Genomic DNA, 20896 nt, shown 5'->3' on the forward strand with positions numbered 1-20896 from the left:
TGTCCAATTGCCCCACTGGTTGTTTAGCAGGCTTCCTGCTTCTGATATACTTAACAAAAAATTTTCTATTACTTTTTGAGTCTTTGGCTAGCTGTTCTTCAAATTCTTTTTTGGCCTTCCTAATTATATTTTTACACTTGGAATGTTAGAAGTCATCCTGGGAGAGATGGACTAGTGAGCAGAATCCAGGCAAGGTGATCAAAGCTTCATGATAAATACAGCTTATCGCATAGCTGTTTGCACCATATAATAATGTGTTTAATTAGTCAGTAGTTTGCTACCAACATTAAAAATCAATTGAAAACAGAAATGTATACTAATGTGTGTACATATAACTCTTTAAAAACGAAAGGCCAGATTCTTAGATTATGTAAATCAGTGTAGCCCTATTGAAATCAATGGAGCTATTGCAATTTAATCTCACTGAGGGTCTGGCCCAAAATGTTTACTGCTACATAGTGAGTGATGTCTTTGGTAAACTGTTTCAAACAAATGTATTCATTAAATTTAGTATATTGATATAGTGCAAAAGGTCTCATTTTTAGAGTGATTGAACATTATAATACATATTCCATAACATAGTACACAGGCTATCTGTATCTTCAACAGAAGTCAGTTGAAATCAAATGACAGGCTACTATTTGGACCTTGGCATCTGCCTTTTACTTGTTTTATGCTAGACAGTCACACACAGGAAATATTTGTTATTACTGAGCAGAAACTGTTCTTGTAAAACAGAATATTTAAAGGACCTGAGAGTAAGAATAAAGGAATGGTGAATTGCAAAATTCAGAAGCATTTGCTTGCTCTTAAAATTAAATCTGAAGTCTACTTATTTCCCATGGAACAAGTGCTAAGTGTTGAGAATGCCATTTGTCTCTGGGAAGTCAAATCAGTTGCATGCCACGGCTGAAGTGAAAGAGCATGCTTTTCATTAATGCCCACAATCTCTGTGCTCAGAAAAGAAAAAGTGACTATGTCGCTTGCACAGTTTTAAAACACCAAGACTTTTAATGTTACACCATCCAGAGACTTATATTTACTAATATACTAACTATTGTGCCTCATAGAAACTCTTTAGTGACATACTTCTAGCACCAACATCAGTGCTGAAATGGTTGCTTATTTCCATGTTGTCCGTCATTCACTTCTCAGTTAAGATAAAGAGACCAGCCTTAGTGTAAAGTATTGGAAATGTGATTCCCTTTGACAGAGCTATTTGAAGGACCACTGAAGTGCTTTAACTGCAGAAATAGTTTAATATCTGAAACCATTAGCAGGATTCAGACTATAGGTATTAATTAAAATTACTGTTTCGAAAATAATTTCCTCATATGACAAGCTGTGTTCAAGATTCTCTCCCTCATGGAAGAGCTGGTAAAATTCCATCACGTAAAGCATTATGAAGAATGCAGCCCCTGTTCTACTTTGTGTTGGTGATATCATCAGCTCTTAGAGAAAGAACACAGAACCTTGAATTTGGTTCTTGGCAGATAAAAACTGCTCAGTTCACTTGTAAAATGTATTTGTCTTTAAATGTAAGGACACATTTGTTGTATTAGATGCAAATGCTTTCCCCAGCCTGAATCCAGCCTGAATAACATGGCTGGGTACTGGGATCTCTGCAGAGACAGAAGTGGGGGAGGTACCTTACATTCCCCTCTATGGACTCAGTGAGGAGTCATTTCCCAGATGCTAGTCCACTAATGGATTGAGAAACTGCTAGCACCACCCTTCCACAGATGCAAAGGGCCAAAAGATTCAGTCACCATCCGATCCTCCTGCCTTGCTCCAAACCCAACTGGCTCTCCATTTGCATGTGGCAATATAAAATAGCGCCTGTGGACCTGAGTGCTCTCAAACACAAAAAGTGAGCTCCCGCTGTCTCCATGCTCGTGAAGCTGAGGGCATGATTTGCTCACTAATGATTTAAAAATCTTAGCCTTCTGTGCTTTATTTTTTTTCCAGCTCACCCTTAATTGCACTAAGGAATTAGAATTATTTGTATTGTGGTAGCTAGAGATGCCAATCTGGGCTCCATTGTGCTAGACACTGTACCCACATGCCCCAAGACAGTCCCTTCCCCCAAAGAATTATAAACTTAAAATACATTTTTGTGGACATTTTTTCTTTACATTTATATATTTCCTTTTCCTAGGGACCGGTCCTGTGAATTACTATGTAGATCTGGGTTCTTTGCTGTCATATACCATTTACCTTTAAGGAACTAAAAGGATCTAACAAGGATAACATTATCACAGCTGAATTTTTTGATCATAATATTATTGGGTGTGTTCGGTAATACTAGCATTTCAGGTCCGTCGTATCCAAGAATGATTACAATTCTGTTAGCTTTTCGCATCCATCAAATGGCAGCAGAACAAAAAGCCAATCTTCCCTTTTAAGGTAACAACAATGGCAAGCAGTCAGCATTGCAGTTCGGGGAAGATGTTAAAATAACATCTAAAGGAACGTACTTAATTTCAGCCTACTGATGTAAATGAAAAATTCTTTTCAAATATATTTTGATATCTGATGTGCTGCGAAATACTTTGCAATGCTATGACTTTGATATGAGTTCCATATATTCAAAATTTTGTTGCTACAAATATTTGGCATTAAAGTTAAACACATTTTAGATAGTCTGAGATGTTCTTGGAGAAAATTAGTTACTCCCCCTCTGTCTTATGTCAAGTCTGATTATATAATAATATATATGTCTATATTGTACAGCAGATTTTATGCGGGTGCTCAGATGCCCCCACGATGAATGTGCACTGAATACATGAAAAGTTGTTTCCTACAAGTCCACAACTGTTTCCATAAAATAAGCTGCCATGTAACTTTTCAGTGGGAGTAAGAATTGGAGGTGTGAAGCCCCATTGTGGAGATGTGAATTCTCATTCCACAAAACAGCGGCAGCACTGCTGTGAAAGCTAGCCTTGCTCCTGAAGCCCTGACTGATGATGGGGAGTTGGGCAGAGAGATGGCAGGAAGTTCTGCACAACTTCCTGGGACTAGGGCTGGTGAAAAGCAGGAATGGCTGGGGCAACAGTGGTGCAGGGACAGCATGTTGCCCTGGGGAGCCTGCTCCGCACTGTACATGAGACTAAACCAGAACCTCAAAAGGAAGGAGATGCCCCCATCGGTGACTGAGGGAGTGAGTGGACAGATGTGTGGTGCCCTTTATGTCCTGCATATCTGGGCAGCCTGGGACTGTATGTTACTTTGACCGCTAGAGGGAGAACAGGAAGCAGTTCAACCAGAATCTGCAGCTGAGGGGTCAATCAGGGGACCAGACCCAGGGGCCAGTTGAGACTCATCAGAGAAATCTGGGCCAGCACCGGGGACTATAGCAACAGACACCAAACGCAACATAGACCTGGAATTCGCACTCAAAGCTCACACACTAGAGAGACACAATGGGGCATTTTGGGTTCGGAATCTGTCTGTTTCTAATCAAGGTGACTGTTTGTGAGTTTGTGTGTGTATGGGGGTGGGGGGATGTGAGAACCTGGATTTATGCAGGAAATAGCCCAGCTTGATTGTCATGCACATTGTGTAAAGAGTTGTCACTTTGGATGGGCTATCACCAGCAGGAGAGTGAATTTGTGTGGGGGGGTGGAGGGTGAGAAAACCTGGATTTGTGCTGGAAATCACTTTAGATAAGCTATTACCAGCAGGACAGTGGGGTGGGAATAGGTATTGTTTCATATTCTCTGTGTATATATAAAGCCTGCTGCAGTTTCCACGATATGCATCTGAGGAAGTGAGCTGTTGCTCACGAAAGCTTATGCTCTAATAAATTGGTTAGTCTCTAAGGTGCCACAAGTCCTCCTTTTCTGTTTGTACAAACTGAGTGTTTGTACTAGTAATGGCATGGGAGTGATTCCTGGATAAATTCCTGCTTCTCCAAAAGCAGTAAGAGAGGTCTCCACCCCAAGCCAAGTCTTAGTAAGAAAAATTGAAGCAGATGGCTAAGATTGAATAATTCTCTTTCTTGATCTAAACTTAAATTGTCAGACAATGGGAATGAATGTTGATGCCTGATCAAATCCATTTTACCCAGACTCCACATGTCACTTTTAGGGTACTATTAAATCAGTACACTAGATTCTCAGAGAACATGTGGTATCTTACTTTAAAAAAAATAGTTCCAAGTAAAGACTGAAGTTTTCTTCATTTGATTTATTAAATTCATTTTCCTCTTTTCTCATGCTTTCATTGAAAATCAACCAACTGAAAGTGTCCTTTCTCATTGTCTTCTCCTCCCTTTTATTGGCTATTATGTTTTAGAATGTATGTGAGATCTCTGGAGGACAGAGGTGGCACATTTTCAAAGACGCTCTGAGAAACTGTCTAAATATTCTGTATAACAATGGCAGGCAAATTTATTAATTTTTCTCCTTATCTGAAAAAGATTCATTTTGGCAGTGCTCTGGAAATATATGGGAACAATTTAACATCTGTGATTTATGTTTTCCTGCCTCTAATGTTTTATGACAGCTTTTTAAAAAGATGTGCTTATTTGACACTCAGCCAGTGTAATCTACATTGTCCTTAGGAATTCTGGCCCTTTAAACCACAGTTGAATTTTTAATATAAGCTATTCAAGGCAGGGGATATTTTCTCTAAGAAGCTGTTTTGAACTTCAAGAACAACATGGATGAAATGCCACAGAAGCCTGCCCTTAAACTAGAACTAGACAATGCTACTAAATTCTGCTGTGGCAGCAGGTATGTAGATAACATCCATTTCTGCCCTGCGCGATAGACTTGTGGAAGAAGAAAGTCACAGGAGAAGACGTTTTGCAAGAAAATAAATCTAACCTAAAATATAATACTGTAGCTTCTAAAACTTTCTTAGAATGTCAAAGGCTACAGAATCTGGCCCCTAAAAGTGATTTGCAAAAGGGGGAGGAATCCTGGATTGGGTCATTTTTAGTACTACTGTGGCATAAAAGGAAGGCAGCAACTTGTTTTAAACATGGATATTTTTCTTGTTTCTTACCTTGTTCTGAGGAGGTTTGGGGAAAGAAACATAGGGCTAGCCACTAAGTGTCCCATATTCCTTGCATCTGAATGGATTCTGGGACCATCTGCACAGGGCCTCCTGCAGCTTCATACCAGCTCTGTGCCTCAGGACCCACTCCTTCCAATTGCTTCCTGGCAACACAAGCCCCACTGGAGTCACACTGCCACCACTTTGTCAGCCAGCAGCAACCCTAGGGACTAGCCTTAAAGGATGATGCCCATCACCAGGGGTCCAGCAATGGAAAATGTGGGGGGGTTATTATTATTAATTATAGCCTGGGGCTGTAATAACTGCCCTATGGAATCTCCATGGGATCATCCAAAGGATGAGGCATTTCCGCTCAGCCTTACCCTGAAGTGTGTGCTGCTCTCCAGTCCCAACCTCTCTCTTCCTCTTCTCAGCTCACAGATCCTTGGACCTATGGTGCAGCCTTTGCAGGATGTAGGACAAGACTGGGTTCTGAGGTACCTAATTCCCCACCCCTTCCCCTGATCTATGTGTGGAGAGCCCACTCTGCATAAATCACTAGGGCATGATTAGTTATTAAATGAAGGGGGGAGTTATGAATTGAGAAACTTGACTGTACTTACTGGGGGATTTTTATTTTATTAACTTGAGTAGCACATCTTTCCACTATTATTTTGATTATGCATAGTAAACATAGACACTATTGTATTACATATCTACCTGTACATGGCTACTGCCATTGTCAAATTACATAAATTGGTATTTTGTTTCTTTCTGCACAAATTAAGGGCTTGTCTTCACTTCCAGGGTAAATCGACCTAAATTACGCTGAATAATGTAGCTGGAGTCAACGTAGCTTAGGTCAATTTACCGCGATGTCTTCACTGCACTGCGTCGATGGAAGATGCTCTCCCGTCAACTTACTTTACTCTTCTCGGGAGCTGGAGTACTGAATCAGAGTTGACTGGAGAGCATTCTGCTGTCGATTTAGCAGGTCTTCACTAGACCTGCTAAATCGATACCCGCTGCGTCGATTGCAGCAGCGTCAATCTCCCCAGCAGTGAAGACGAGCCCTAACTCTGATAAATAATAAGTTTCTATCTTCTTTAATACTGCACATGAAAGCACCTCTTTACTGTTTTCTTTCACAGTTATGGAATATCTGCAGTCCCCTGTTATTTTAGTCTGGTGTCCCCTTCTCCTTCTTTCTGCTCAAGATCTCTGGTCTATGAGATTATTTTGATGAGATTCCATTTCAATGCATCACCAGAAATGTGCTCCATTAAGAATGTGTTCTGTAAAGGCAGCAAGAATAATTGCACTGCTAGGAGCAGAAGGAGATAAGTGGTATGCAGGTAAACCCATGAGAAAGCTAGTTGTTATAGTCAAAGTAAAAGAGCTAAGAGGTAGTGTTGGTGTTGGGATTAACTGAAATGTTATCTGTTAGCTGTAGCTGTCAGCAAAAATACTAAAGAAACAGCAGCTGCATCATACCGCTAGCAGAGGAGTGGAGCAATCCTAGATCCAAAATAGACTTCCGAGTCAGTGTTTTCTTCTAATGAACCCCATTAAGAGTCATGAGCTGTTTATTTTAAAGGCTAGTTTGACCTGGATGATAACGCTGCTGCTATTAAAATGCGTGACCCATAAAATATTTGAAATACAAATACAAAAGGCAGAACTATTTCAAGTAGAGGTTATGTGGGTATATTACTACATATCAGTTGTGCAACTTGCCTTGCTAATGATTCTCAGCTACTGTATCCCAGCTTCATTTTAATTAACAGAAAGGATAATTAATTGCTAATAAAAATACAAATTACATTCCTCAGTTAAAGCAAAAAGAATTGGTTTATTTTCAGCTATTGTAACATTTACTTGTCCTTTTTGGGAAAATATTTACAAAAGTATATCTTTTCATCTTTTTTGGCTGGTCTTATAGAATAAAAGAAACTGCCATTTTCTTTTGATCATGAATGCCAAGATAAATGTAATAAAGCCTGTGGGCTTTTTGTTGTTTTACTGTTTAGAAAAACCTATGCAACAGCCTGATGCAGTTCTGATTATCAAGCTAATGAAGTACAGCCAGACTTGTGATACTACAATGGGTCAGGAGACCTGGACATTTCTGAACTGAGGCCAAGGGAGCCCAGACACATCACAGAGGTGATGCATACATAACCTTTGTGGAAGAGCATTCTCAGTTGATTTTCAGCACCACATAGCTGCCAGATTCAAGGAGCAATCCTGATTCAAAGAGTGGCCTAGGTAGGAAGAAGGGGGCAGTTGTGCACTGATCAGTTTCCCAAGGGTCGTTGCCAAGAAAGCAGAACAAAGACGATCAAGCCAGAATGGCTTAGTGGTCTATGCTTCAGCATTTAAATTAGACTCACTGGACCAATAGGTTCAAATCTCAAGGTCCTTTCCCAGTAGATAGATGTACCATACAAGCTATTGTCTGGGGAACATCTGATGACCTTTTGAGGACAATGTTCTCTGTGTACATAAAAAAAATACATGGCTCTCTTCATAAGAATTGTGGTGCTGCCACTGTGTCCATGAGAAGGACACGCTGGTTGACTGGCAGCCACACTCACTTAGACCTTGCTACATTTCAGTGGTACCCTGTGGGATGCGTACAGATGCACAGCATTTTTGATCCTTCAGAAAACTAGTCATGATGGACTCCGTTTTGAGCAGTCTGGAGCACTCATCACTTTAAGGTGAATTGTATCCTGTGCCATAATGTTAGCAGTTCTGTTTCCAGCAGGGCCAATTCCCTCTCTCCTCCTTCTTACAACTAAATGTAATATCTGCCGGAGACCCTCTCCCACTACCCTTCCTTAGGTGTGCCTTCTCTCACCCATCCCAATGGTTTCTCAAAGCTACAGGAGCTTTCACTGCTGCTCTAAAGAAAATTGGGAGCTCTCAGTGGTTCACCCTCTGAACAGTGCTAGCTTGACTGCTATTGGGGGTTTCCACTGGTCCTGGACCTCCATCTTTTGCTTTCTCTGGAGGGAGCCTCAGGACAAGGAAAGCCCTACCCCCCCCCAGCCCCGAAATCCAATGTGACCTGTAACCCACTAAGAAGGATCTCCCAGATTTCTTGTTCCCAAGCCCCTTGGTCTTAACCAGCTAGCATATCTTTATTGGAAGTGGCTGTCCTTGGTAGCAGCAAAACTGCTAATTTGCAGCAGAGCCTTCACACTGATATCTGCCTTCTCCTGTGTCTCAGCAACTTTGAGTGTGACCCCCAATCTGTTCACTCTTTGGACTGTGATTAACATGTGAACGTTGGACCTTCCACTAAGCTCAGACTCACTCTCCCTTCTCTCTAGTAGCATTGCCAACCACAAGCATTCAAACTTCAAGTCAAGACCCAAAAGTTGAGGTTGGCTGGAAAATCATGACATTCAAAGCAATAATTTGAGGGGTTTTGTCCCTTCTGGTACTGGAATGTTTAGGATTCATGTTTTTTATCAAAAAGAAAAGGAGTACTTGTGGCACCTTAGAGACTAACCAATTTATTTGAGCATAAACTTTCGTGAGCTACAGCTCACTTCATTGGATGCATACTATCCGATGAAGCAAGCTGTAGCTCATGAAAGCTTATGCTCAAATAAATTGGTTAGTCTCTAAGGTGCCATAAGTACTCCTTTTCTTTTTGCGAATACAGACTCACACGGCTGTTACTCTGAAACAAGTTTTTTATCGGATTCCAGACTCTAACAAAAATGCCAAATATCATTGTACTTGTGATGAAATTGTGAGAGATGGCAATACTGTGTGAGCAAACTGTAGGTGACGGGCTGTGACATTTAAGCCTCTCTCTTGTCTCACCAAACTGAGTGCACAACTCAGGATGACAAGATTGTTTTACAGCAACTTTTTTTCCTCACAGGTTCATTGGTCCCCTTCCCTGATCCTCCATGGCAGTTTTCCCTCTGGCTTTCCAACTTAGCTAGTGGAACCCAGGGCCCTCTGGTTAATTAGGAACTTCTGTGTTCCTCTCAGCTACTGGGTTACTCTGTCTTCTCCCGTTGACAGATTTTGCCCCCAATTTTCTTTTCCTTCGGCACTCTCCATCTTGCACCAGAAGGCTCTCTGGAGTGCTGTCAGTGGTGTGCCTACCATAATGTTCCCTTGTCTATAGTAGGAAGTTTTAGAAAAAACGTCCACTGGTGCATATGCAGTAATGGGAGTCAGAGTGTAGAGGAGGTATTTTTACTACTGTACCATTTGTTGACACAGCAGTAAACCCACCAGTAGCTGCCCAAGGCTTTTCTATGCACCCCCTCTGCTACAGCTGAGCCAGCTGATATATTTTTCTAAAGCTTCTTAATGTTGACATTACTTAGTTTTTATTTGCGTGGGTTTCCCTTATTGCAACATCATGGAGACATCTCACGTCTTCACTTCCCCTCTGATGCCCTTTCAGTGCTGGCTAACTAGCTGTTTTCCCTGCCTCAGAACATAGGCTGTCCAGCCACACTTCATACTGTCCCCCTCCTCTGAGGCTGCATGTTCTTACCCCAGCTTCTCTTCCCTCTTTATGCTGTAGAATCTGCTTTCCAAGAGGGAAGAGGTTTCAACTCTATTTTAGGTACAGTATCTGAACCGCTCACACTCTTTAATGTATTTATCCTCTACCCTGCAAGGTAGGGAAGAAATGAGGCACAGACAGACTATGTGACTTGTCCAAGTCTTACAGGAAATCTGCAGTGGAGCTGGGACTGAACCTACGTCCTTTAATTCCCAGGAAAGCATCCTAACCCCAGGACCATCCTTCTCATCCATTATTATCTTGAAGATCTGATAACACCGCATGAAAACTGTATTAGAGGGATGGACTGTGCATTCAGAACCTAGGGTGAATCGATTATGAAAGATCATCTGAATTTAGCAATGTGGCCTTCACCTACCGGGATATTGTCTCATTAATGGGAGTCACTTGTCAGATGCTTTGTCATGCCTCAAGTATCTCCACTTTAGTATACTAAACTCATTGTTGAGCAATATCTAAACACTGCTCCTCTCTGCATTTATGCCTGTCACTGGAGCTATCTTTAGGTATTGCTTGCTTCCTCTGAGGGATTTTTTGAGATCACAGTTGTATCCTGTGGAATTGTTGTTCCTGGTATATTCATTTCATAGCCAGCAGTTAGGCCTTGCCAATATCTTGGATTCTGTATCTGTAAAACTCAGGCATAACCAGGACAGGTATTGAGCACTGGACAGCTAGTGGGTTTTATTTGTTATGCATCTTTCCTGTGCTCCTTTGTGATGCTTGAGATAAGGAGAAATTCATAGTAATTCACATTTTTTGCTTTTGCAGCACCTTGTAGGTTCTCAGAGAACTTTGCAGACATGACTGATATATGCCTCACAATACTGTTAGGTAGAGAAGTATTCTTGACTTTGTTTTGGAGATAGAGGCTGAAGAAGTGAGAGACTGTGTGAGTTGCCCAGGGTGACTTAGGAGGTATGCAGTAGAGACAGAAATAGAGTACAGGATCACTCAAGGTAACCTGTTTCTGTGGAAAAATCAGTTGATTGTATTACTATCATTAAAGTGCTGTAAGTCTAAGTATCAGCAATACTGAGGGCAGCTCCATGCCTCAGTCCTCTGGTCTGCTCTTATCTATTAGTTCTCTCATTTTTCCAGCACACGTGAGTAGATTCCCAGATGCAGGCTTCCATTCCTTTGACCCCAGATAAAGGGGATTGTGCTAGAAAGTGTCTTCTCACACCGACATTGGTAAGGAATTCCCTCTGTGCTGATTTGTCAAATCCCAGGCACACCAGTTTTTGTTTTGGGGCCTTCAACCCAAGGCTGCGATGCCTGTTCCTGGGACTGAGAAAAGGGAGTTTGGTTATCTGTTCCCCCGTATACACTCTTTTTACTTCTCATGGCCTGGACCCTTTGCAAGAGCAGAGTGGACAGAGCAGTCATTATCCTAGTTGCCCACATACTTTAGGGGCCCTGTCCCTCAGGCTTACTGGACCTTGTATGAAGTACATATGAGCTCTTTCAATCTGATCTTCTCTTTCAGAGGCCACCACCTCTACTCAGCGTCACCTTCTTTGAACCTCTTATCCCTCACAGTAGCAAATATACCTGCTAAATAGCTGCACCCCTCAACAAAGAAGCTCTACTGTGGTTGGGATGACCTTTCTATAATTGTTTGGGCAGACATATTACAGCCTCAGGTTCTTCCCTTCAACAGTTCTGAGTTTTGCCAGGTACAGCAAGGGCTTGCAACACTCTTGTCAGAGTTGTTTCAGCTAGCTCAGCCTTCCAAGATCTAATGGGCTTTTTTTACCATCTTCATACCTCCAAGTTTTCAGTGCCCTCTTATACAGAGACTCCCTCACTTGAACCTGTCATCTGTGCTTCACAGGCTGTGAGGAACTTGTGTGAAAAGTTCCCATGCAGCTGTTGATGGTGAAAGCAAGTCCTTTAGTAGTTATAGCCCTGACTTATCTTATTAGATAATTATTGATCCCTCATAATTGACTCCCCATTTTTTGTGTTTTCACAGGACTGAGACTTTTAGGAAAACTAAGGCTATGTTTTTGTTGTTTTTCATGGTCCAAACAGAGAAGAAAAGGGACTCCTGGTTTCTAAGACTGCAGTTAGTAGCTGATAGAAATCTTGTATTAACATGACTTGTCAGCAGATGGGTAAACCACCTTTGCAGGCTCATTACAGTAGAAGTCTTTCCATTTCTTGGGTGGAGAGAGTGCAAGCCTCATCCCTTTGAAACAGCAGGCTGCTTCTTGGTCTTTGCTTCGCCCCTTCACCAACCACTACCAAGTGACCCTAGACACATCTGCAGAGACTTTGAGCATAAAATAGCCAAAACTACTACTCAGGTTAATCAGTGTCGCCTCTGGGGACACTGTTTGCCACATCTGCTTGCTATTCGGGTCCTCAGCAGGACAGGAGTAGAAGGAGATGTTCAACATGGGAAGTTGACTCAGCTGTGACAGAGTTTTTCAGCATTCCCTTTCTTCTATCCAGCGTCCCTGCTCCACTTCCCTATTTAAATGTTCATTTTACTCTCTCTCTTTCTCCGATAGTTCTGGTGTTTGGACTACCTGGAAGGAAGAAAGGTGAACTCTGCTTCCATATATTTTCAGGCTTTTGATTTTCTTTACCTCCTTGCTTTCTGATAGATAGCACCCTAATTCTAACTGTGCTGCACTGCCGGAGGGAAAGGAGGAGGGATGGACGGACAAACTCCTTTACCATGAGCAATCTTCCCCTAAGAACACTTTTTAAGTGAAAAGGAAAAAACACAGCTTTCAACTGCTGTTGCTTTTTTGCCCTGATGTTGTTTCTGTTAACACTTAACTAAAAGGAACCAAATTGTTTCACTGTTACTACTGAAATCCTGAAACTGTTGCCAGAAAGAAACCCTGGACCTTCTCTCTGGTTTACTTTGTCTCGATGGCATGGTGAAGAGGATTGATTCCAATCTACTTACTACTACTAAGGAGTAGTACTACTTATGTTCAAGCTTTCTTGATCCAGAGATGATGGGAAACACAAGAGGAGTTTAGAGAAATGGGATTTGGGGTAAGATTGTGTCTCTTGTGTCTATCACCTGACAGTGATACTAGCTGGACTTGTCCTAACTTGTGGTAGCTGCTGCTGAATCTGGCACTGGATCCCAATGCCTCAGTCTTGTGGCTCTGGACGGGGAACTTGAAAAACCCCTACCATCTCCAGACCTTGTTGCTGTGTGGCTTTGCATACTGTGGATCTCTCCATATTCTGCCTCCCTACAATCAACACTGCTCAGGGAACTCTCTGCCTGGCATTTGTCGCTCTGGGGACTAACAATTAAAATAAAGGGTATTTTCTTTTGTTTCAAAGGGTTTTTCTAGAGATGGCAATTGAACTCCTCACCCATTTAAACTAAACACTGCTCTACCCTGCTTTAGGTATGGGGGAGCTTGCTCCTGTGGCGGAGAAATTAGAGGAGAAGAGAAGTGCTATGGGAATAAGCATTGTTATCTTTGAACTGAGTTGTGATCTCAGAGGTGGTATGATCATAGTTACTGTCTTTTGACAAGTAGGGGTTTCTTCAGCATTTGATGTGTTGATTGTTTAGATAAATGAGATTTTTGGATAACTGAGGCTTAGACAAACAGAGTTTAAATTAACTTTAAATGACAGATCTCTGCCTAGAAGCTATTGTGCTCTGGGCAGCATAGCACTGAACCATTCAAGGCTAACCACAAATGCTTTGCCACTTTTTCATTTGTGCCCAGGGCTACATCTTTTAATGGCACAGTTAGTCTTGTGAACAATCTACATTATATAGTAGAAAGATAATAATAGCACTTGAGTCACATAGCTAGGTATTCAGGGAGCTTAAGAGTCCTCTCTGGAATGTTCACAAACTCTGAACAGGAGAGCAAATCACATGGTTTTATTTTCTTTTAGTGTTTGTTTGTCAGTACAGTAACTACAAAACTAATGGAAATGGCATCATTTCATTAAACATTCAGGTTGCTTCACTGAAATGGCATCATGAACTCACCACCCATTCTCTTTCCTGTTGTTTTCAAGCTGTTTGTCATTTAGCTACAAGAACGGGTACTAAAATAACTTACTTTAGACATGAGCGCATTAGAACTATGACTCACATGTAAGGGTCTGGTGGAAGACCTTCTTTTCAAAGGCCTCTTGGATAAACAAGGCAAGTTAGCAGTAATTCAGTTGTGCTGATTTCAGGAATCTGCTGCTTTCAACCACCATTAATTTAGTTTACATTTTCAAAAAAAAAAATTAATCCATATGATAAAGTAATGGAAAATCTTGAAGTAATGCTGCAGTACCTTTTTACTTTCAATGACACTCTTAAAACAAGTTAATAAAATTCTCTACTTACAACTGTTGTAATTGTTACACCAGTAGAATCTAATTTTTCAGTTGTTTAATCTGTTAGTTTTATAAAGCAATGATATGCGCTTGTGTACATATATTTATATTCTCATGTATCTCTCAGTTAAATAGTTGAGAGGTTGGAGCAAAAAATAATAATAATCCACAAACAAAACAAAACCACCCACCTCATCCCTAAATCTTACAGACTTTAGGGAAGAAAGATGCCCTTTAGATAAGAGACTTTAGGTTCTAAAATATTACTTTTATTCTTTTCAATAGAACAAACCTTAGAACAGCATAAATCACACAACATTACACAGATTGACATCATTTCCCCAAAAAGGAAGTGCAACAAAAGCAGCTCTTACTGAACTAAAGTGCTGCTGGGGTTTAAATCAAACTAGAGCTTATTGCAACTTCACCGTGGGGTTTTCTCTCCTCAAATCCCATTGGTTAATATCCAGATGGGATAGGTCACTTCATATATTATTTTTAAAGTTTTATGAAACAAAATGAAACTCTTCAGTTACTATACGGAAATCTCTTCAATTCACCCCCCTCCCCTTAATTCTGGCTTGCTCATGTCAGCTAAACTACAAGAGGTGGCCATTTAAGGGAAAAAATACAAGCTCCAGCTTATTTCCCTGTAGTTTGTATATTTTTCTCCCACTCCCTCAGCATTCTGTGATGCCAGATAGCATTTTTTAAAGGGAAAAAGACAAACACTTCTGATTAACTTTTACTGCTAATGGCACATCTGCAGAATCAACGAGGTTAAAACATTCTATTTTCTCCCTTTTCCTCTCAATTCGGTAGTATTGCAATTAGCAATTTCCTGTTCACTGGGAAAATAAATAAGCAATAGTGTTTTATTGCTACACAACACTGATCTCCACACATATTTTTAAATCATTCTCTGATTGTTTTAATAACCATGGGGTCAGTTAAAATGTCTCTTGGAATGAAGAAAATTCATAAATTGCAGAAATATTGTATAATTATGCTTTTAAGCTGTGTGTTCTTCATGGCATGACCTCTGAAAAGTGCCTAGCCTATTATGGTGGCTATTACAATCTATATGATCTTACAAAGTCATCTTTGAATCTAGTACTTATGGCTTTTACTTCTTCTGGATAAGATTTGAAGAGGTACGCCAACAAAAGCATCAAGGCAAATGACAGATAAAATATCTTAAATGGAAAAAATCCCTTCATTCCCATTTAGTACGGTTTTATGTATGCACTGACTTTTTTTCCCTGACCTGGTAATGAATAAAAGCCAGACAAAAGTACAACAATATTTGTGGGGAAATGAAAATGATAGATCTAATAATTTATGCTTCCCCAGAGGAACACTATTCCCAAATACATTATGCACACTGAAGTCTTCAGTTACAGTTATTAGACTCAATCCTGCTCCCATTTTTGAGATTAATAGCAAAACTCCCATTGTCTCTCTTGGGAGCAGCATCAAGCCCTTATACAAGAAAATATAAGTACCCTGCCACCCTTCCCCCACAACAGCCACAAACAATAGGCCATAGTCTGGATTATAAATAATTTATATATTAGTATCACTAATTCTATAAGAACAGTCGTTGCTGAGTGACAAGAGAGAGCTTGAGTATCACTAATTCTTTTCGAGAAAGCTGGCTTCCACTCCAGCTGTGTATCCCTAGAACTCAACAGCACTGCACATTCCAAACAGGATTCTGAATATCAGTGTATACAATTCTTCTGCCAGTTTTATGTGATGAGCGGATTCTGAAGTTTGTCAAATATACAAGTGAACAAATATTTTTAATGGTCAATGGGAAATAGATGAATGGAAATATCCCCATGTCAGATGTTTGTTAACACATTAGGATAGAACTATAGAACTGAAAACTGAGTTTGTGATTCATATAAAGAAGTGCTAAATGGGCTTTTTTACTTTAATGGAAACCTTATAAAATCATTGTCACAAGCCATTTTCTGTTTAATTATAATTCTTAATTCTTGTTCAGGGTTTTCAGATACTATATTTCCTCCGTGTCATTTCATATTGGATTTTATACAGCTACCTTGCAGTGCATGGTATTTTACAGACATATAAGAGGACACAGTCCTTCCCGAAATAGAGTTGACATTCTAAACCAGGGGTGGGTAAACTACAGCCCACAGGCCGGATCTGGCCTGTGAGCCATTTTAAGCCGGCCTGCAAACTGCACCACACAGCTGGGCCCTGCTCTGGTGGCATGGCCCCACTCCTGCTCCTTCGTGCTCCAATGGCCCCCTCCAGCACTCCAACGGCAGCTGCAGGGGTGGTGCCTGTGGATGGGTCAGCGTGCAGAGCCGCCTGACTGCACCTCCGTGTAGGAGCCAGAGAAGGGACAGGCTACTGCTCCCAGGAGCCGCTTGAGGTAAGCGCTGTCAGAGCCTGCACCCCTGAGCCTTTCCCCATGCCCCAACCCCCTGCCTCAGCCCTGATCCCCCTCCCGCTCTCCAGACCACTTGATCCCAGCCCGGAGCACCCTACTGCACCCCAGACCTCCCATCCCCAGCCCCACCCCAGAGCCCACACCCCGTCCCGTACCCCAACTCCATTTTGTGAGCATTCATGGCCTGCCATACAATTTCTATTCCCTGATGTGGCCCTCAGGCCAAAAAGTTTGCCCACCCCTGTTGTAAACTAATATGATGAGAAACAACAATAGACTATGAGAAAGGAAGGGGAGAAACAGGAAACTAGGGAAAAAGTAAAATAGCTCTTGGGAAAAGATTATTTACAAAGAATTCAGCTGCTCTATTTTTGTTTGATGTTCCTGTGGGGGAGTGGATACTTGTTTGTTAATAACTAAGCACTTAGACCCTAGAGGCCTGATTCTACTCTCATTGAAGTTAACGGCAACATTCCCCTGGGCATTAGTCATATGGATTTGGCCTCTGATTCAGCAAAGCACTTAGACATATGCTTAATTTAAGTATGAGAGTATTTCCATTGAGTTCAGTGGCACTATCCACAAGTGTAAAGTTAAGCATGTGGGTAAGTCTCTGCCGGATGAGGGCCCTCGCTTTTGCAGTGATGAGCACTATAGATAAACCATAGCTTGCTAGATTAGATTAGTGTTTTAATATAGCCACTGACATAAGAGAGGAACCAGATAACACCAGAGCTGAGATTAACAATCCACAGAATGTAAGATGGGGAAGGTAGAGGAAATGATAACTGATGGAGGCAGGGGCAGAACTACATTGAGCTTTGAAGATGAATGCACGGTCTTTGAGCCTGATGTGTAAAGTGACATGGCTGGAATAGCAGGATAAGATGATGATTTTAGCTTTGGGTAGACTGAAAAAGGGAGGCCATAAAGGAGGAAGTTGCTATAGTCAAGATGAGAGAATTGAGCCATGAACCAGAGTGGTAGCAGTAGATATTGAAGGAAAGGGCTTGACAGTCTTTAGCATCATTATGACACGATTAGTTTCCCAGTGGCCACAGGTTCCAGAGGCTCAAATAAGGATGCTGTAATATGAAGGACAAAAAGATATGACTGAGAAAATGACGGTCTGTGCTTATGCCAGCTTATCTTCCTAGATAATCTATATGGAGAAAAATACAGGCAACACCTGAAGAACTTTTTCTGTTTAATATAAAATTTAAGTTGGTTTCCATTCTGAAGAATAGTCAAAGCTATAAACAATCACAATGAAACCAGCTGTTGAATGGCTACATTGCATATTTCACAGAGTTGATTGGAAAATCTCAGAGCCTCTTTCTGGACACCTGTTGAGAAGAGTAATTTTAGCCTGCGGGCCCATTTTAAAATGGAAAGAGAAGGCAGAAGAATGTATAATTGTGATTTTTCTCTGGATGGAGGTTGTCAGCAAACTATTTGAAAGTCACTTCATTTGATTAAGTTTTTGGGCTAATAAGATATGTGCCCAAAAAAGGTTTATGGAGGAAAATTAACATTACAATATAAAATGACATTACATTAGCGGTATTTTTGCCCCGAGACCATAGTTCTCCATAAAATGAGAGGTGAATCTGCTATTTCTTCTCAGCACTTTTAGTGAATTATCTACCACTGTATTCAGGAACAAAATGACAAGATTTATTCTACTCTAATATCAATGAATATTAGAAAACAAACTTTAAACAATTAATATTTTCCACCCTACAGTTTTCTCTAGAAAAAAAAAACTTGCTCAAGAAATATCTATGCTCTCACAAAATCTCAGAGTTTCCACTGTGAGCTTGAAAGAGGTCACAGTAGAGCTGAAATAATTGTCATTATTAACTTATGGGGTCACTAATTACCACTACATGCAAAAGAGTTTATTTCTAAGCAAGCAATGTGCCCCTTTTTAGGAAACAATCTGATAAAAATGTAAAACATGGAGTCTTTTCAGAATTCTTTCCTGGCCCCAGCACTTCATCTTTTCCACTGTTTCACTGGCAGTTATATCCCTTGGCACTGCCAAGTCAGAACTGGTTTCGTGTATTGTTTGTTTTATCCAATTTTTAAACATTTCACAGCTGAACTATGGTACTGATGTAATGTATCTAGTATGCCGGGATGCATCTAAAATCCATTTTGACAAAGTAAAACACTCTACACTTCCTGCAAGAGTCTATACCCTGAGTGTCAAACAAGGTAGAGGACCCAGTCAGCTCATATCTATTGAGAGAATCCCAGACTACAATCTCTTGTCAGTGCTAACGGGATTTTTATTACTCCCCTAGTAATCTTTGCATTCAGATCTTAATTGGTATGGTACGTGGAATAGCTTTTGTAATGAGCACATATTCCTTATCCATAAATGATAAAATTGTATAAAGAAAGCTGCTTTAGAAGGATATGGGTTAGTTTTTATTATTCCTTCATTTGACCTAGCTGCTTTTGTCAGTTTTGACATAGACTAATCACTACAAACAATTCCTGCTTAAATTACTTCGCAGTTCAGGAAGCTGAAGGATACATGTTTTGAATAGATTCTCTTGAGCTGTTAGGGGAAAAGGTTTAACTACTGACTGTCTTCTCCATTTTTTTTTTTTTAAGAAACAATCAGTTAGTGGCATACAAAAAATTACACAGTTTAAGAACACTCAGGTACTAAAATCATAAGGGCTTTTTAAGAAGGCTCTGATCTGCAACTATCCAAGCAGCAATTTGATATTATACATATCGAAGTAGAAGGAGAAGCACTTAGAACTGTTGTCACAAGGGCAGAACAAAATGTACCAGGTGATACTAGTGTGCTTAGTTATGGAAAAAAACAGAAGAGTAGAAAGCAATAGCTCACAAGAACATACATAATTCAGCCACTGTATGGCTATTTCCTCTGGCTTACTACACAGGCTGTTGTTAGTTTTTATAGCAGTTAAATCTCTGGCTGCTAAGGGACAATAACCACTTTATTATTAAATCTTGGTGTGTCTTCTAACAGCATGAGTTTACAAAAACAAATTTTGAGAGTCTCAATCCATATTCCTTTTTCATGTGATTACTAGCTAGTGTCACTAGTCTTGTTTCAACCAAGTTTCAAAAAATGGTCTGAACAACAGTTTGATTCTCTGCTAAAACAGAAAAAAAAAGACATGCTCAACTTCTTATTTTAGCTATTCTTTAATGAATTTTTCAAATTAGTAGAAGACTAATCACAGAAGGAAAAAAGACAAGCAACTTTCACAGGAAAAAATATAAATCCCATCTTACAAAGATAATGTATTGGAGTAGTTAGTTCATTCTTACCTGACAACAGTAGGAACCTGGGAATGTATTCTACAATGTCAGTTTGTTCTTGGTAGATCACAGCAACTTGCTCCACACTACCCAGGCAGATTTAAGACCTAGAAAAGTATCCAGTGCAGAAGCACCCACAGAGATAAGCTTTTTCCACTCTTCTAGGTCTACCAGCAGCTGAAGTAATGCAGAAAATAGGGTAGAGAGCAGAGGAGGAATGTAGTTTCTCCTCACAGAAATCCCAGTCAGGAGAAATAGGAGGTATGCTCTGTCTGTCTCACACCCAGACTTTTGTTTAAAAAGTTTTTCAACTGTTGCTAGGTGGTGTTAGGCTTTGGCAGTTTAGTTCTGAGATTGTATTTCCCCTCTTCTGCTCTCTTCACACACTGTTACAGCAATGACTTTGTTGAGCTCAGCTTGCTTGTTCTATATTTAACCAGTGTTCTCAGCAAGTCAAGCCTGTCAACAGCTGAGAAGTTTGAAGCATGTTTTACTGAGTTCCTCAGCTGCTGAGTTATCAGTGGATGTAGAACTGCATCTCCTGACAACTACATTAATGAAAAATTGTGGAGAAACTGTCAAATCTTTTTAAGGCCTTCCAGTGACTTCACTGGAGTAATTACTATTTTAAGCAATACATAGAAGTTCTGTATTTGGGAATATATTTTAGAATGTTAGAAAGATACTTGTGTTGATACTCGTATTAACATCAAATCAATGTACACAGTAAGGAGTTTAATAAAACCTAGGATGTTTGTAATTTGAAAGGTATTCCCAGCCCTTGCAAAAAATAAATAAATCACACATTGGGAAAACATTTTAAAATATGTTTATTCTGAGTAAATGAGTAAACCATTTTCTGTTTGCACAGTTCAAACGTATCAAGCTGGCATGGAGATATAATGAAAGGCTTAGCTAGAAAGTGTTCAGAGTAACTTTTATTATGAATAAGACAGTATCAACTGTCTTCTTCCACTTGGACATTGCTGTTGTGATCCATCCCTTCATTACTTCCACATTTGAGTATGTCAGCTCTCACTAGCTAGGGATGAAGGTGAAAGCCAGGAAAACTCCAATTTGTGCAACACACAACAGGCAAGAAAGAATCAGGAACACATCACACTAGTACTCTGCCCACTACACTGTCTCCGCATGTGCTTCTGGATCTAAATCATTGTCCTAGTTCTTAAAGTCCCTTAACAACTTGAAGCCTGACAACTTTAGAGACTGCCTCTTTATCTACAAACCCATTGAGAGAACTACACTGT

General features: G+C 40.4%; 1 protein-coding gene across 2 annotated transcripts in view; it reads right to left on the minus strand.

Annotated features, from left to right (window-relative positions):
* The window catches only part of FILIP1 (filamin A interacting protein 1), a 164854-nt gene extending 144815 nt beyond the window's left edge, over nt 1-20039 (minus strand). Inside the window, exon 1 of one of the 2 annotated variants that reach the window (XM_084625102.1) lies at nt 19638-20038. The gene's annotated coding sequence lies outside the window, so the exon portion shown is untranslated. Of the gene's footprint in view, nt 1-19637 lie in introns of both variants that reach the window. The other variant, XM_084625101.1, reaches the window with a different exon arrangement.
* Between the last annotated feature and the right edge of the window lie 857 nt (nt 20040-20896).

Source organism: Lepidochelys olivacea (genome assembly GCF_965140295.1).
Source record: "Lepidochelys olivacea isolate rLepOli2 genome assembly, chromosome: 3".
Taxonomy (NCBI): domain Eukaryota; kingdom Metazoa; phylum Chordata; order Testudines; family Cheloniidae; genus Lepidochelys; species Lepidochelys olivacea.